This window comes from Podarcis bocagei (assembly GCF_964188305.1).
Source record: "Podarcis bocagei genome assembly, chromosome: 1".
NCBI classification, from domain to species: Eukaryota; Metazoa; Chordata; class Lepidosauria; order Squamata; family Lacertidae; genus Podarcis; species Podarcis bocagei.
In genome coordinates, this window is record NC_138125.1 from 109,250,884 (window position 1) to 109,269,575 (window position 18,692).

The 18,692-nt window shown below is 47.3% G+C and overlaps 2 long non-coding RNA genes across 2 annotated transcripts in view; both read right to left on the minus strand.

Moving 5' to 3' along the window:
- The window catches only part of LOC308583680, a 38,703-nt gene that overhangs the window by 6,520 nt on the left and 13,491 nt on the right, over positions 1–18,692 (minus strand). The window contains exons 2-3 of the long non-coding RNA XR_014006344.1: positions 3,677–3,770; positions 2,688–2,765 (exon numbers count right to left, since the gene is read on the minus strand). This is a non-coding gene — a long non-coding RNA (uncharacterized lncRNA). The remainder of the gene's footprint in view (positions 1–2,687; positions 2,766–3,676; positions 3,771–18,692) is intronic.
- LOC308583717 lies at positions 165–2,676 on the minus strand. The gene is made up of 3 exons (XR_014006371.1): positions 1,942–2,676; positions 1,352–1,500; positions 165–406 (listed from the first exon to the last, which is right to left on the minus strand). It is a non-coding gene; the product is annotated as an uncharacterized lncRNA (long non-coding RNA).

Consider the following 18,692-nt stretch of genomic DNA (forward strand, 5'->3'; position numbering starts at 1 on the left):
CTACCACGCAGGGTAGTGGCAACATGCTGTCAGCCTGAGCAAGTGGCTGGGAGGGACGTGTAAAAGGAATTCCTGGAGCAGCCATCAGTTATTCACATTATCCCTTTGCACTGAGCATTCACAGACAATGCAAGAGCCAGAAACACGACATGAGCCTGTTTACATATTTACTTACACATCCAACTTCAGTTACCCTCAGAGGAATTAAGGACGCTTACAAGGCAACAGCATTTTCACAAGGTTTGGCTGAGACCATCAAAACACTGCTCCTCAGTCAAAATAAAGCCCCCCCCCCTTCTTCTTCTTTTTTTAAAAAGTGGATTTGTTTTCTGGCTTCCTATATCCCAGAAGCTTGTAACATTTTCCTTTGGCAGAGCAGCAGATACTTCCACCATCCGTCAGACATCTGTGCACAAAACAGACACAATAGTGCCACTGAAATTGACATTGTGCTAATTTTTTTAAATAACTCAAACCTATTTTTGAAACATTTGAATGGTTTTGCGGAAATCAGTGAACACTTTTTCAAATGTGTGAAATGGCAAGGCTCTTGTGAGCTTAGCGATTTCATTGTTGTTTTTTTCCTTTTATTTTATTTTTTCAGCACACGAAATATTCTGCCTCAACAGCTGGCTGTGCCCAGCAAAGATGCCAACAGATGTTAGAAACCAAGTTTTCTGCCATTTGCGAGCATTCTGTTGAGCCAGATATACTGGGAAAGCTCCATTCTGTTCATAAGACCCAAGTTGTACGTTTCTGCTTAATGTGCTGCTGATGAGAACGCAGTTAGACCAGAAGGGAAATGAGATCTAAACAGCTGCTAGTCATTGGCACCCCAGGGCACATTAAGGAAGCCCTCCAACGACTTATTGCCCTCTTAAAAGTCAAAGCCAGGTGCCATTTGTTATCATTCCCCCTTTCAGATTAATCAGCATTTCTCGCAGAGGTCTTGCTATTCCCAACATCCAAGAGATCCCCAGTGCTTTCACTTTGAACTGCATCACCAGCAATCATACTCCAGAGACAGAGAAAGAAGTGGGGTAATTCAAATAGGATAAGGCTGTGTTTTCAAAAGCTATCAAGGAAGGCTTCTCTCCCATCCATCTTTCCTAGACGTTGCAATTTGGTGATCTAGGTCCCATGTTGCCTGTTAAAACTATGCCCCTTGTCTTTCCGTAGGAAGTCAAACTGCTCTGGAGCACAGCAGTTTTTGTTACTATTTGGTTTACATACCTTTTACGCCTGACTGCTAAACATCACCTTTTCCCCATCTGGCACAACAGTGTGCCATTGTTCAATATCTCTGCATAAGAATGTAAGGATACAGCACCCTGTTTCACAAAGTACATACCCAGATGCCTCTAGGAAGCCCATAAGCAGGACCTGAAGGCAAGAGACCACTCCTGCTGTTGTTCCTGAGCAACTGGCGCTCCGGCTGCCATACTGCCCTTGCACCAGGAGGTTCTGCTTAGCTATCAGGAGAAACATATCATCCATGAACTTGTCTGTCAGGGAACTGACATCGGAGCGAGAGGCGAAGGGGAGGCTCCCAGATGATGCTGGTGAAGGACCCAGCAGCAGGGGGAGAAACAGCTCAGTAGAGGGGGAAGCCAATCAGCGCAACACCAGGGATAAAGGGGGGCAGACGGGGGAATTGGAGAGAGGGCTCCAGGACTCTTCACTGGAAATCAGTGAGGAGAGCCCAGGTCCTCCGCTACCCACGTCTTCCCTGCGCAGAAGACTCTCGCGCAGTGAGAGGAGGAAGAGACTGGGTGTCAAACAACTTTTATGTTGGAAGAGGTTCAAGAAATGCCCACTGACGGATTCTGCCAGTGACTGAGGCAGCCACGATGAGAAGGGGCTGTGCAGTCAGAAAGGTTTAACAAGGCAAATTAACCGAGAAAGGCACCAGTTTACGCACGAGTAACTCATACCCATTACATTGTCCTATCCCTTTTTTCAGCCATCTAAACTAGAGGCCACCACCACATCTTTTGTCAGCAAATTATTTAAGTTAATTATGCATTGTGCATGAAGAAGTACTCTCCTTTCAGTGGCAGACTTTGGGCTCGGAAATTTCAGTGCAATGCCAAAATTTGGCACAGGCACACCACCTCTCACCTTAGATTCTAAGTCACTGTTGTGTTGCCTCCTGCAGCGCCCTCTCGGCTTGGAGCCTAGTGCAGGCGAACTGGCTGTTCTCCCCTAAGTCCACCTCTACTCCTTTGTCCTCAATTTATCTTTTTTTTGGGGGGGGGGAGTTATGCATACGATGTGATTCTGTGCAAGCAAGTTGTGTGCACAACTCAACATTTTGAAAAAGTTTACCATATGATGTCGCTTTTCAGTCTAAATAAATGTGTAGATTAAGCCTGGAAATAGGTAGGTCTGGTGAGATGTCAAGAGGCAGAAAAAGGAATGGGCAAGAGGAATGTTTCCAGATAGGGGGAGCCAATATGGTGCCCTCCAGATCTTGTTGGACTCCAGCTCTCATCAGCATGGTCAGTGGTCATGGATGATGTGAGCTGCAGTCAAACAACATTTAGAGGGGCCCATGTTGGTTAGCCATGGTTTAAATGATAAAACTGTCATGCTCTAAAAAGTGCTTTGTCCAACCCATGTGTTGCAGAATTAGAATAAAATGCACAAAATAAGAACATATATGCAAATCTGCCCAATTTACATACCTCATATGGGTTGCAGGATTCATTTGTTCTTGGCACAGAATTTGGATTAGCCTGGGGAATAATCCTACTCCAACACTTCTAAAAGATGAACACCAAAACAGGCAAAAGTATCATCATGCCATATATCCTGATTAAGAACCAAAATGCCTGGGTAAACAGGACTGTTTTTTGACTGGCACCTAAAAGTTGATAATGATGGTGCCAGGCCCATCGTTGTTGAGAACGATGGTGTCAGGACCTGGGGGAGCCCCTGCTGAAAAGGCCTATTATTGTGTCACCCTCCGAACCTCCCTCAGAGAGGGCACAGATGACAAATGTAGGGTCCATATAGATTTGTGTAGGGAATGGCAAGGTACTGGGGTCCTGAACCACATAAGGCTTTGTAAGTCAAAGCCAGCACTTCAAATTGAAACTATTGGCAGCCAGTGCAGTCATGCCGTGAACATTATATGTTGAAGACCCCCTATTTCCAGTCAATAATCTGGTCGCCGAATTCTGCACTAGCTACAGTTTCAAAGGCAGCCCCATGTATAACACATTGCAGTAATCCAGCCTGGTGCTCTTGTCCAAGAAAACGTCACTTCCAGTATTTAATAATCTGGAGTTTACATGAAAATAAATATATATATGAATATCCTTAAACACACACACACACACACACAGGCAGGCAGGCAGCAGCTGTTTGACAACTTGAGCAGCTTATTTCCTAAACCCACATTCTCTCTGAGCATGAAAGATACCATAATGCCCCAAACTGACCTCTATTTTAAGTGAGACACAGATTGCATTTCCCTTTATGACCATGTATACCAAATTCATAGGCACTAAGCACAAATTAAGAAGATATCTTGGTGGCTCATTTCTTTTGTTTTTGTATATAAATAGCCTGGTTCTATTATGGGAAAGTCACTCTCTGAAGGGAATATTTCAGATATTTGTTAATAAATTAGTTAAGCATGCAAGAAAGAAACAACCCTGTTCCATGATACCTTGTGGGTTTGCATTAATGATGTGCATCAAGAAAGCTGCATATATATGATTTGTGAACTCACTGGGGTACATAATCCATGTTCTGTCAATCATCTGTGAAGTCCAAGAAGAAACCACTGTTAATAATTCACAAAATTTCAATCCAAGGGAGAGCTAGCAACAAACACGACCCACAAACCTTTTCCAAAATCCATTTACTTTAGTGGGAAGACTATGATTGACATCAGTGGACTTATGAGTCACTTCACAAGGAGGGGAAAAGCAACCTCCAGTGATAATGAAAATGAATAAATTTAGACAAGTGACATGGGAAAGAAAATGGGCCTTATGTGGCAAGGATGACAACTGTCTTGCAAATCCACACCTTCACCTTCTCTATCTCCAATATGCATTCTTCATCCACATTCTCAACATAACCAATTCAAGTGTCATCGTTTCTGAAGGCTGCTATAAATAACACATCAGGAACTGAATGGTCGGTGCCTACATATATAGAAATGCTATAGAGGGATACAGGGTTGGAGATCTAGTAAACATTTAACCCTCTGTCCTCAAATGACTTACTCTAGAGAAGAACTGGCTTTAGTTAATGATTCAGAATATGCAGCTTGGAGATGGCAGCCTAAACAAACAAACCCAAGCTTACCTTGGGCTCTCATTACCACACAGCTTCTTATTTCTAAAATGGTCCATGTAAAAATAAAAGGGACAATTATACACTATGATAAACATGGGCTGATGCTGAAAATGGCATTTGTGCACCACATTCTCCCTCATGGCAAAAAACCTTCTCTCAGGCCTGGATTGAAGGTGTGAGGGGCCTAAGACTAATACAGTGGGTGGGCCTAAGTGACATATGGTCAAGAAACAAACAACTTGTTACTCAATTATCCAAAATTAAAGTTACCTTTAGCCAAATGATTACATATTGAAAGGGGGGGGGAGAGAGGAGGATGATAAAGTTAAATAAACAGTGGAAGTAAAAACCACACACAAATAAACAAGAAAATGGGTGGGAGGGAGAGGTTTTTAATTAAAATGCAAGCTTTTTTCCCATGCAAACATGAGACATCTTCCATTTCAGGGACAAAACAGTAAAGGCCCAGGAGAACATGAACAAGGAAGAGACTGACTGTGATGGATGGAGCAGGATGAGATGGAATAGTAATGCCGCGTTGGTGCATTTGAATTTCAAGAGACCCAGTCGAAAAGTGCACATCCAGTTCCGCATAACAAGTTCCTTCCAAAGGCAAGCCCCAAGATATTTGAGATGTAAAGCAGAGGACACAGGGCTGGTGAATGTGTCCATCAATTGTAACCTAGAGAAAGGGTTGCTCTGGAGCTGTCTATTAAGGATGGCAGGAACAGACTGAGACCAGCTTGAAAGTGACCTATTCTCTTGCCCCACTGTATGCTTTGCATCTCAGTCTTGAGACAATTTACTCCTCAGCTGGTCACTTCTTTTAAAAGAATGGAATTGGCCTAAACATGAGGCTGCCTGGAAGCAAAGGCTTGTCTACGGGAATCCAGGAATGCCTCTACAGAAAACTGTAAGGTGAAGCCAAGAGATGTGCCACCTTGAAAGCAGGAGCAATTGCTAGCTAATTAAAAAGACTTGGGGTGCAACATTTGACTATGCCGATTCATATTTTTATATATGCAAATTTAGGCTTATTTCAGAGGGGGGGAATCCAAACTTTGGCTGTTGCTGTCTGTACTTTCTCTGAGCTATGAGGTGCCAACAGGATTTTCTGGGTCCAGTATATGGAGTGGGCTGTCTGCCCAACCTGCAGTCTATTCACAAGAATTGCTGGTGTAAATATCAAAAATAAAAACAAGTATTGCCCGATATCTAGCATGACTCCTCTCCCTCTTTCTATCTCCCTCAACCCTCTTGCTCTCTTGGACCTTTTGGAAGAGGGAATTTGAAATTAGCCCAACCACTGCTACAAAAGCTTCCCACTGGAAAAAGCTAGAGGCACCATTTGAGACTGCTCAATAGTTCAACAACGCGCATGTCCAAGCCACAGTGCCAACCCATTCAAATTTAGTGTAAATGCACCTGAGACTCTGGTAGTCACCACCAGGCACTGCTTGGGGATATAAACACACAGATGAGCTTTGAACTCTGTGTGAGCATCAGTGATGGAGCAAAGAAATATGACCCAAACCACTGTTGACAGACCTCCAGAACATCAGAAAATCAGATACATATGTCTTAGGCATTTTATTTTACATCAGATCCCTGCAGTTGTCAGGAAATATGAACTGAATAAATTTGCTGTACCCAAACCTCCCGTGGGGTTAGTACCATCAATGTTTTATTAGGATCTAAAAAGTTATCCAATAAACAAAACTTGAAGAAAAACAAGTCTTTCAGTTTTGAATCATGGCAATGAAAAGGCAGGAGAAAAATAAAGGTGCAAAAGAACAGGGTTTTTAAAAGCTGCTCTGTAAACAGTTGCAAGGCTAGGGTTAACCCTTTCCCCCTCACGCCATTTCCCTCCATTAAAACCACATACTGTGAAGCTGCTATTTGCTGCATGGTGGGAAACATACAAGGAGACTTAGAAGCAGGTAAGAAAAAAATCTATAGCCCAGACAAGACACTACGGCTGAACAAAACCATCTGTGAAAGGCAACATTATTACAGTGACTCAAAGAGTATTTAATTGAGCAGCCCAGTAAAGCAAGAAGAATAATCCATATCAAATTATCCTGCAATGCTCCATTTCACAGAGAATAGAGAGAGTGCATTTTTGTATTTTGACCAAAAAAAACCCCAAAACACTTTAGGAAACTTGTCCCACACAGACATGCAAGCATGTTTAAGGACCAGTCATGGCTGGAATGGTTAGACAAAGAAGAATCTGCGGATTTAGAGGTTGTGACATATGCAACCTTGAAATACAGTCTCTTGGAAAACAAAAAGGATAAATACAGCCATATATAAGTGAATGTGGACATCACACAGTAAAATATACCCAGGAATATTGCTTGTATTCCAGATAGTGGACAGCATATGAATCTGCTGCTGGATTCATCCCTAGATGTTATAGATGCTAACTAGGTAGTTATATTTAAAACAGAATTCCTGCTGTTATACAGCATGAATATATTATCCTGGGAGTGTCACATTATATAAACTCAGCTGAAGTAGGCAATATGTATATAGTAGCCCTTTCTCCAAAGCTGTTTCAATTATTTCAGCCTTGTTCTGGCACAAGGGTTATTTCTCAACTAAAAATATATTTCAGGTCTAAAGATTGAAAAGAAGGTTAAATATTTAGGTGTATGGATAATAGCAAAGAATATAAATTTGTATAAAGAGAATTATTTGAAAACTTGGGAGGATGTTCAAAGAAATTTGCAAATATGGGGCAGAATAAAACTTTCACTGCTGGGTAGAGTGTTGACCACAAAAATGAATGAATTACCAAGAATGCTATTTTTGTTTCGACCGATACCGGTGACTGGCAAGACAGATTGTTTCAATAAATGGCAAAAAGAAATTTCTAAATATATCTGGCAAGGGAGAAAACGAGAATAAAATACTGATAGATATGAAAGATAGAGGAGGTTTCTCCCTGCTGGATATGAGATTATATTATGAAGCATTTTGTCTGTGCTGGTTGAAGGAATGGTTGTTATTGAAGAATCTGCATATTTTAGATTTGGAAGTTCACGATAATATTTTTGGCTGGCACGCTTATCTGTGGTATGAAAAGGTGAAAGTACATAAATGTTTTGCAAACCATATAATTCAGGGGGAAATTGTATAGCATATGGTACAAATATAAAAATTTATTGGAGATCAAAACACCACTTTGGCTTTCACCTGTGGAAGTCATAGCAGTGAAGAAGAAAAATATGACAGAAATTTGCTAAGAGAGGAGGGTAGAGAATTTAAACTAAAAGAGTTTAAAGATTTATCATGGATGTTAACAACATGGTTACAATATCATCATTTGAATGACTTATTTAAAAAGGATATGAAATGGACAATATGGAAATGTATAAATCAAAATTGAGTACCGTATTTTTCGTTCTATAGGACGCACATTTTCCCCTCCAAAAATTAAGGGGAAATGTGTGTGCGTCCTATAGAGCGAATGCAGGCTGCGCCGCTAAGCCCAAAGCCAGAACAGGAAGACGGAGCACTGCGGAGCGCTCCGTCTCGCTGCTCTAGCTTGGGGACGGCTGCCCGCACAGCCTCTGCAGGGCAGCGGGGTGCCTTCACCCCGCTGTCCTGCAGAAGCTAGCAAGGCTGTTCCCAAGCCAGAACAGCGAGACGGAGGGCTCCGTCTCACTGCTCTAGCTTGGGGATTGCTGCGCGCAAACCTCTGTAGGGCAGCGGGGTGCCTTCACCTCGCTGTCCTGCAGAAGCTAGCAAGACTGTTCCCAAGACAGAACAGCGAGACGGAGGGCTCCATCTCGCTGCTCTAGCTTGGGGACGGCTGCGCGCAAACCTCTCCAGGGCAGCGGGGTGCCTTCACCTCGCTTTCCTGCAGAAGCTAGCAAGGCTGTTCCCAAGCCAGAACAGCGAGACGGAGGTCTCTGTCTCGCTGCTCTAGCTTGGGGACGGCTGCGCGCAAACCTCTGTAGGGCAGCGTGGTGCCTTCACCCCGCTGTCCTGCAGAAGCTAGCAAGGCTGTTCCCAAGCCAGAACAGTGAGACGGAGGGCTCTGTCTCGCTGCTCTAGCTTGGGAACGGCTGCGCGCAAACCTCTGTAGGGCAGCGTGGTGCCTTCACCCCGCTGTCCTGCAGAAGCTAGCAAGGCTGTTCCCAAGACAGAACAGCGAGGCGGAGGGCTCTGTCTCGCTGCTCTAGCTGGGGGATGGCTGCGCGCAAACCTCTCCAGGGCAGCGGGGTGCCTTCACCTCGCTTTCCTGCAGAAGCTAGCAAGGCTGTTCCCAAGACAGAACAGCGAGGCGGAGGGCTCTGTCTCGCTGCTCTAGCTGGGGGATGGCTGCGCGCAAACCTCTCCAGGGCAGCGGGGTGCCTTCACCTCGCTTTCCTGCAGAAGCTAGCAAGGCTGTTCCCAAGCCAGAACAGCGAGACGGAGGGCTCTGTCTCGCTGCTCTAGCTTGGGGACGGCTGCGCGCAAACCTCTGTAGGGCAGCGTGGTGCCCTCACCCCGCTGTCCTGCAGAAGCTAGCAAGGCTGTTCCCAAGACAGAACAGCGAGGCGGAGGGCTCTGTCTAGCTGCTCTAGCTTGGGGACGGCTGCCCGCACAGCCTCTGCAGGGCAGCGTGGTGCCTTCACCCCGCTGTCCTGCAGAAGCTAGCAAGGCTGTTCCCAAGCCAGAACAGCGAGACGGAGGGCTCCGTCTCACTGCTCTAGCTTGGGGATTGCTGCGCGCAAACCTCTGTAGGGCAGCGGGGTGCCTTCACCTCGCTGTCCTGCAGAAGCTAGCAAGGCTGTTCCCAAGACAGAACAGCGAGACGGAGGGCTCCATCTCGCTGCTCTAGCTTGGGGACGGCTGCGCGCAAACCTCTCCAGGGCAGCGGGGTGCCTTCACCTCGCTTTCCTGCAGAAGCTAGCAAGGCTGTTCCCAAGCCAGAACAGCGAGACGGAGGTCTCCGTCTCGCTGCTCTAGCTGGGGGATGGCTGCGCGCAAACCTCTCCAGGGCAGCGGGGTGCCTTCACCCCGCTGTCCTGCAGAAGCTAGCAAGGCTGTTCCCAAGCCAGAACAGCGAGACGGAGGGCTCTGTCTCGCTGCTCTAGCTTGGGAACGGCTGCGCGCAAACCTCTGTAGGGCAGCGTGGTGCCTTCACCCCGCTGTCCTGCAGAAGCTAGCAAGGCTGTTCCCAAGACAGAACAGCGAGGCGGAGGGCTCTGTCTCGCTGCTCTAGCTTGGGGACGGCTGCGCGCAAACCTCTCCAGGGCAGCGGGGTGCCTTCACCTCGCTTTCCTGCAGAAGCTAGCAAGGCTGTTCCCAAGACAGAACAGCGAGGCGGAGGGCTCTGTCTAGCTGCTCTAGCTGGGGGATGGCTGCACGCAAACCTCTGTAGGGCAGTGGGGCACCGCGCTGTCCTGCAGAAGCTAGCAAGGCTGTTCCCAAGCCAGAACAGCGAGACGGAGCTCTAGCTTGGGGACAGCTGCGCGCAAACCTCTGTAGGGCAGCATGGTGCCTTCACCCCGCTGTCCTGCAGAAGCTAGCAAGGCTGTTCCCAAGCCAGAACAGTGAGACGGAGGGCTCCATCTCGCTGCTCTAGCTTGGGGACGGCTGCGCGCAAACCTCTGCAGGGCAGCGGGGCGCTGCTCTCCAAAGGCTTCAGGGATCTTTGAGGCTGGCGGTGGGGGAAAGCAGCGCTTCGCTCCACCGCCAGCCCCACAAGCTCTGGTGAATGTACCTTGGACGCACCTAGTTTTAGAGGGGGAGAACAAGAAAAAAAAATTTTTCCCTGTTCTCCCCCTCCTATGGTCCTGTGCGTCCTATGGTCCGGTGCGTCCAATGGAGCGAAAAATACGGTAAGTGCTGGAAATGTGAAAAGAAAGAAGGTACCTGTCAGGGAACTGACATCGGAGGAAGGGGAGGTGGAAGTACTCACAGAAGCTGGGAGGGAGTCAGCAGCGAAAGCAGGGACCAGCAGGGGGAGAGAGGGTACTCTGGAGGAGGATCTCATGAATGCTGAGAGAGACGCAGCAGCCAAAGCAGGAACTAGCAGGGAAGAGGGAGGGATGAGGGACACGTCCAGCGAGAACAGCGGGGAGGTGTCAGAAGCGCCCATAGGGAGACCCATGCTTCGCCGGAAGCTGCCACGTCGTGAGTCCAGGAGACGCGTTTCCGTTAAGGAGCTTCTATGCTGGAAGCGCTTCCGCAGACAGCCACTGTCAGACTCTACGAGTGATTAGAGCAGACATGTTTGAGGAGCTCTGTCACACACAGAGGTTTGTGGAGCCGCACAAACTCTGAGGGAGCACGATTTTACGCACAAGCAGCTAATCATCCCATCATAGCAGTCTGACAGTCTCTGTACGCTGCCTGTGCAGGAGAAAGCATCATGAGCGACCCAGCCGGAACCGGAGGAGCAGGGGTTGGAGCTGGTCCAAGCTTGGAAGAAAGATACCGAGCGTTGGAAGTCCAACTTGCGCTGCAGACGGCGAGGCTTGAGGAGAGAAGGGCTCAGGATGCAGACAAGAAGGGGAGAGCCACCCAGTTCCCCAGAAAGGTACCAGGATTGGTGCAGAAATTTGGGGGGGACCCCAAGGACTATCATGCCTTTAGAACAGAGATGCAATATGCCCTCAGTGTGCAGTTTGATGAATTCCCTGACGAGGAATCGCGAGTGGCTTTCGTGATTGGGCATCTTGAGAGGGGGGCGAGAGACTGGGTTAGGCCCCTGATGGCAACGCACAACGACGTCCTAAAGGACACCATGAAGTTCTTTCGTGCAATGGATCTCATGTTTTCTAGTGATATTGAGGAGGGAGTGGTGCGCAGACAGCTAATGGCTTGCAAGCAGGGAAGCCGATCTGTCCGTGAGTACTGGACTGAGTTCACTATGCTGGTTCACAGATTGGGGTGGGACTTATCGGCGGCACCCATTCAAATGCTATTTGAAGAAGGCCTGGCTTCGGCCGTGAAAGACGAACTGTCCCGGGGTCCTAGGGCGGATTCCATGGATCAGCTGACTAAATCTGCGCTGACCATAGGCGCGCGCCAGGAGGCTAGAGCTTTGGAGAGGCGGGAAGGGAAAGGGGAACGTTGGAAGGAGTTCCGCATTCCAGACATTCCTGAGCCAGCTTTCCCGCCGGCAGAGCCGATGGAAATCGGAACAGCGCGCGCGCGCGCAGTTTCAAAACCCAGTGAGGGGGCTAAGAAGGAGGGAAAGGGCGCCCGGAAATGCTATCTCTGCCAACAGCCAGGCCACTTTGCCAGAGTCTGCCCCCAGAGGAAGGAATGGCAAGGGATGGTGGGAGCTGTTGAGGGAGGAGAGCAGGGAGAAACGGAGCAGGTAAAAGCCAACGCCTGGTTGCCACAGTCGGGGCACTGCAGCCAGGCCAAAGAGCAGTGAAAGTGCCCGTGCCAGAAGCTCCTCAACCTGCTCTAGTGATTGAAGTGTCGCTAGAGCTGCAAAATGGACACCCCCTAAAAATAAAGGCGCTGTTGGACTCAGGCAGCTCCTGCAATTTTATGAGCAAGGAGTTTGCTGCTGAACACCAGATACAGACGATCCCTTTAAGCAACCCCCTGCAGGTGACCACGATCGATGGCAGGGAGTTGTTGGGAGGAGGAGTCAGCTGGCAGACCGTCCCAATGATAATGAGGGTGGCAAGGCACACAGAACTGATAGCGTTTAATGTGGCCACCTTGGGAGGCACTCCCATTATTTTGGGAATGAGCTGGCTAGCGTTACATGATCCGCTGGTGGGCTGGCATCAAAGAGTGGTTTCCTTTGGTTCAGCACATTGCTTAGAACACTGCAAAGGGGAAAAGGGTTCAGCAGGGGCCCAGGCCACCCTAGCAGGGACTGAAGTAATGGAGAAGGTGAAAGTACCACCACAGTATGCAGATCTCAGCGACGTGTTCAGCGAGAAGGAAGCTGACCAACTACCCCCGCATAGGCCCTTTGATTGCCAGATCAATTTACTCCCTGGAGCACAGCTTCCTGTAGGCAAGTTGTATGCCATGTCAGACAGAGAAATGCAGGAGTTGCGAGAGTTCATTGACAAGAACCTGAAGAGAGGCTTCATCAGAGAGTCCAAAGCAGCGGGGGGTAGCCCAGTGTTTTTTGTGGATAAAAAGCACACGGACAAGCCGAGACTTGTATGTGATTTCAGGCGGTTAAATGCAGTGACAGAACCAGTGGCTTTCCCTATGCCCAGGATTGATGATATTTTGACCAGGGTGCGGAAGGGAAAGATTTTTACAAAGCTGGATCTAAGGGGGGCGTACAACCTGATACGTATAAGGAAAGGGGATGAATGGAAAACCACCATGTTCACCCCTTTGGGGGCATTTGAATATCTCGTTATGCCTTTTGGATTACAAGCAGGCTCAGCGTGCTTTCAATCGTTTATGAACCACGTACTGGGTCCTTTGCTCTACAAGAATTGCGTGGCCTTCCTAGATGATGTGTTGGTGTATTCGGAGAATGAGGAGCAACATGTGAGAGACGTCAGAGAAGTGTTGAGCAGGCTGCAAGCCAACAGGCTGTGGGTGAAACTGGAGAAGTGTCAGTTTCATACCAAGGAGGTGGAATTCCTGGGGTACCTCCTGTCAGACAAGGGATTGGCCATGGATCCCGGCAAGGTTCAGGCAGTGCTGGAATGGAAAACACCCAAAACCAAGAAGGATGTGCAGAGGTTCCTAGGGTTTGGAAACTTTTATCGTAAGTTCATCCGAAACTTCGCCCACCTGACGGCGCCCATTACGAACTGTCTCAGCAGTAAAAAGAAGTTTGTTTGGACTGCAGAGGCGGAGCGAGCGTTTGAGGAACTGAAAAGGGCCTTCGCCTCTGAAGGACAACTTCTGCATGTGGATTTACAAAAAAAGCTGAGGGTCGAAACAGACGCATCTGACAGAGCCATAGGGGCGGTGCTTCTTCTTCTGCAGCCAGGGAAGGAGGAGTCAGAGTGGCGACCGTGTGCCTTCTTTTCGCGAAAGTTGAACAAATCCGAGAGGAACTACACGGTGTACGACCGGGAACTTCTTGCCATTCATGAGGCTTTCCGGAGATGGAGGCACCTGCTAATTGGTGCACAACATAAGGTGCAAGTGTGCACGGACCATAAGAATCTAGAGTATTGGAGAACTGCGCGAGTGCTCAACCAACGGCAGTTGAGATGGGCCCAGGAGTTCTCCAAATTTAACTTTGAGATTTGTTACGTGCCAGGCCCAGAGAACGTTAGGGCGGACGCTCTCTCACGCAAACCTGAATATTTGGAGGGGGAGGGAGCACCCGAAGAGACCCATGTCATTCCAGAGGACCGCTGGGTGTGTGGGGCGGCATTGGTGGGGCAAAGGGAATTGGTAGAAGGAACGGTGCATGATGAATACGCCCAGGACAAACTCAGGGGTCTCAGGAGGGAGGGAGACAAACCCGGGGGTTTTGAGGAGAGAAACGGGGCGTTGTACTACAAGGGAGCGTTATATATACCTGAAGGTGAATTGAGGGAGAAGGTACTCAAGCAACTGCACGATAGCCCAACAGCAGGGCATTTTGGGCAACACAAAACCATGTGGCTGGTTACCAGGGAATTTTGGTGGCCCAAGGTCAGGGAAGATGTGCGGGAGTATGTGAGAGGGTGTGACCAATGCCAACGAGCCAAGGGGGAGAGGCGGGCACCGGCAGGTTTATTAGAACCACTACCCACACCTGAAAGACCATGGGAAACAGTGGCAATAGATTTCATGACTGATCTGCCAAGGTCCAGAGGGAAAACAGCCATAATGGTTGTGGTAGACCTGTTAACCAAAATGGCCCACTTTATAGCCTGCTCACATGCGGTCACAGCAGAAGAAACCGCTAAATTGTTTGTAGAAAATGTGTTTAGGTTGCATGGCGCCCCCTTGAGGGTGGTTTCAGACCGAGGGAAACAATTTACTTCCAGGTTCTGGAGGAAGCTCATGAGCTTACTGCATGTAGAGGTTAATTTCTCAACTGCCCGGCATCCAGAAACCAACGGGCAGGCGGAAAGAGCTAATGGTGTCCTCCAGCAATATTTGAGGTGTTATGTGAATGACAGAGAGAATGATTGGGTGGAGAAGCTGGCGTTGGCAGAATTTGCCTACAACAATGCAGAGAACGTGTCCACGGGGATGAGCCCCTTTTTGGCTAATCATGGGTGCCATCCCCGAGCCTTCCCAGGGGGGGAAGGGGAGAACTGGAGCGTTCCAGCTGCAGAACAGTTCGTTGAAGAAATGGAAGCGATCCATCGCCAGCTCCAACTTAACTTAAACAGGGCTAAGGAGGAATATAAGAGGCAGGCAGACAAAAACAGAAGGGAAGGTGAAAGCATTAGGGTGGGGGACCAGGTGTGGCTATCAACCCAAGGGTTACCATTCAAAGGGGGTTGTAAGAAGTTAAGACCCAAAAGGCTGGGCCCATTTGAAGTCACGCAGCAGGTCAACCCAGTGGCTTTCAGACTCCGGTTACCGAACCACATGAAGCTGCACCCAGTTTTCCACAGGTCGTTGCTGTCACCGTATAAAGGGGACAGAGAAGGGAGGGTCAATAGGGGACCAGCAATGGAGGAGAAGGAACACAGCTACCATGTAGCGGAGATTCTCGATTCCAGGTGGAAGGGAGATCAAGTAGAGTATTTGGTGATGTGGGAAGGGGAGCCGGAGTCGGAAAACACCTGGGTCATGGCAGAGGAGGTAGATGACGAGGTTTTAATAGAAACTTTTCATCAGAGATTCCCACGTAAACCTCAGCCAGTGGCGAGGTTCCGGAGGGAATACTTTGCCACCACCGACGAAGAAGAAGAGTTGGAGGGGTTCTTTGATTCCGAGGAGGAGGAGGATTCAGCGAGCCGGAACGAAGACCGATGGAGAGAAATGTTCGAGACGTCGGAAGATGAAGAGGATTCTTTTCGGGGTTTTAACTCCTCACCGCCCAGAGGAGAGAGTATGGGCGGGGGGGAAGGGGGCCCTGGAGGGGAGGTGGATGTCAGGGAACTGACATCGGAGGAAGGGGAGGTGGAAGTACTCACAGAAGCTGGGAGGGAGTCAGCAGCGAAAGCAGGGACCAGCAGGGGGAGAGAGGGTACTCTGGAGGAGGATCTCATGAATGCTGAGAGAGACGCAGCAGCCAAAGCAGGAACTAGCAGGGAAGAGGGAGGGATGAGGGACACGTCCAGCGAGAACAGCGGGGAGGTGTCAGAAGCGCCCATAGGGAGACCCATGCTTCGCCGGAAGCTGCCACGTCGTGAGTCCAGGAGACGCGTTTCCGTTAAGGAGCTTCTATGCTGGAAGCGCTTCCGCAGACAGCCACTGTCAGACTCTACGAGTGATTAGAGCAGACATGTTTGAGGAGCTCTGTCACACACAGAGGTTTGTGGAGCCGCACAAACTCTGAGGGAGCACGATTTTACGCACAAGCAGCTAATCATCCCATCATAGCACCATTTTTCATATGTGGTTGTCTTGAAGTGATGTTAAAGCTTACTGGGAAATGATATATAATGAATTGAAAAAGATATTTGATATAACATTTGTAAAAAAAAACCCCACAAGCTTTTCTCTTGGGAATTATTGGATCAGAACCACCTAAGCAGTATAGAAATTTATTTATGTATGCAACTACAGCTGCAAGAATGTTATTTGCCCCAAAGTGGAAAGAAGTCCTGACAAGAGAAGAATGGCTACAAAAATTAATGGAGTATGCAGAAATGGTGAAACTTACTGGAAGAATAAGAAATCAATAAAATAAACATGAGATAGATATGAGAATAGATGAAGAAAAGAATAAATTAAGATAATTTGGAGTATGCAGGAAATGATGAAAATAAATGCAAAGAACCACAGAACGAGAAGGAAGGAAGTCAAAGTTTGAAATGTCAGAATGTTTGTTGAACAATTGTTGTAATGTATATAAATGAAAATTATAAATAAAATTATTTTTTTAAGGGTTATTACCCCCTCTACCAAATACTTCCACGTGTGATTCCCCTTTTCAGTCTCCCACTGAATACATCTTCTGACTCAAAACTAATTCCAAAAAAAGTAATGACTTCCAAACCTACTGTGCAAAAAGAGCATTCTGAAATGAACCAAATGGAGCTAAATTTCGAGCCAACTAGAATTTACATAACACAAGGTAACAAACGTGTTCTTGGGGAAAATCTATTTTGGTTGCAAGCTGCCATCCATTGTTTATCTACTCAGCTTGCTGCATCTATAAAGGAAATCAAAAACATTGTCAAACTGACCTGGACAGTGAACTACGCATTCTTAGTCTACAAAACATAGGTTTGATGTATATTTCTTATATAAATGTAAGAAACTCATCTTTTGCCACAGATTTGCTTTGAAGTTAAGCTAACGTAAAAAAGCAGAAAAAAGGCTGAAGACAGACATGAGAAGTTTATGAAATTACACATCAATTACAAAGAAGTTTAGAAAGAACAACAACAATTTTTTAAAGCACCAAGCACTATTAAATAAGTAAGAATTTTAAAGGAATGTGTTGGAACAAAAGGGCAACCTCTTTCTTCTCTTTCTGCTCAGTATTTACTGTATCTGCTGTACAAAATGGAAGGACACAGTGGGGTCTTTGTTCAAACACAAATGAAAGATGGATTTTTTGTTTGATCAAGAGACTATGGATGCTTGTTCTATAGATCACTGACATATCTAGTAGTGCGGCCAGGAGGCATATTTATTTCCAGTTTCTCATCTACAATATCACCAAAGGGAACATACATTAATGCTGAGTTTCTCAGCTATTGTTGGCCTACAACTCCCAACATCCCTGACCACTGGTCCTGCTAGCTAGGGGTGATGGGAGCTGTAGTCCAAGAAGCACAGGAGACCCAAGTGTGGGAAACACAGTACAAATGATACCTGATTGCTCTGGCCTGCAGACAGACTCCCAAGTCATTCTCCAGAATTGTGCATTTAGTTTCTTGCCAGGAAAGTAATCAGTCAATGTTAATATTGGATTAATCATCAGATAGTAAGATTACTTAGGAATATTCCTTGAATAGAAATGGAAATGCCCACCACACAGGGATGCAGCTGTTTTACTTCTGAACAGAATAACCCCATCTTGACCATATACTGTATATGGCAGCACAGGGATGGAGAATCTGTTTTTCTAGAAAGGGCTGTCAATCAATCAGGGATTGGAGCCAATAGTGGGTGGAAAAGGCATCATTGCCACCCTACTTCTCTCTTTTACCTGGAGGTATAGTTAGGAACATAGGGACGCAGGTGGCGCTGTGGGTTAAACCACAGAGCCTAGGGCTTGCCGATCAGAAGGTCGGCGGTTGAATCCCCACGATGGGGTGAGTTCCCGTTGCTCGGTCTCTGCTCCTGCCAACCTAGCAGTTCGAAAGCACGTTAAAGTTCAAGTAGATAAATAGGTACCGCTCCGGCGGGAAGGTAAACGGCGTTTCCGTGCGCTGTTCTGGTTCGCCAGAAGCGGCATAGTCATGCTGGGCACATGACCTGGAAGCTGTACACTGGCTCCCTTGGCCTTTATAGCGAGATGAGCACCGCAACCCCAGAGTCGTTCGCGACTGGACCTAATGGTCAGGGGTCCCTTTACCTTTACCTATAGTTAGGAACATAGGAAGCTGCCTTATACTGAACCAGATCACTGGTCTACTTAGCTCAGCAGCCACCTAGGGTTTCAGGCAGGGGATATTCCCAGACCTACTTGGAGATGCCAGAAATTGAGCCAGGGATCTTCTCCATGCAAAGCAGTAAAGCAGTTGCTCTAACAACTAAGCTGTGGCCCTTCCATATGAGTGGATGGTGGGAGGGGGATACACACACACACACACACACACACACACACACACACACACACACACGTGTGTGTGTTGGGAGGGGGCACATTACCAACCAATCCATGTGTCAAATGATCCATCTTGTGGGGCCACAGGATCCCCATGCCAACCATGGCATAATCATCTGAAGACAGTTAATGTCACTTGCCTATGCTTATTTCATTTCCCTCTTTATATTTGCACCTCACTTTTTTTTGCAATAGACAGCCGGTCAAAAGGCACCTGACAATTACAAAAAAAGGAAATGAAAACATAAATAATGCCAAAACCCAACAAAACTATCTATTAATTAAAAATGCTGAAATAAGCTATCAATCATATTTAATTGTAATGCCTAAGAAAAAAATTAATATGCATTTAATCAGCATCAGCATCACATTCCTACATTGCAAACATTTCAATGAATAACAAGAAGATAATAAAACATGTGGCACATACTTTAGTCAAGACTATACAGACTATACAGCACCCATTGTATGCAAATATTGGGACACAGCATTGATGGGGAAAAAGCAAAGCCAGCAAGGGTACACTCAGAGCTGGCCACAG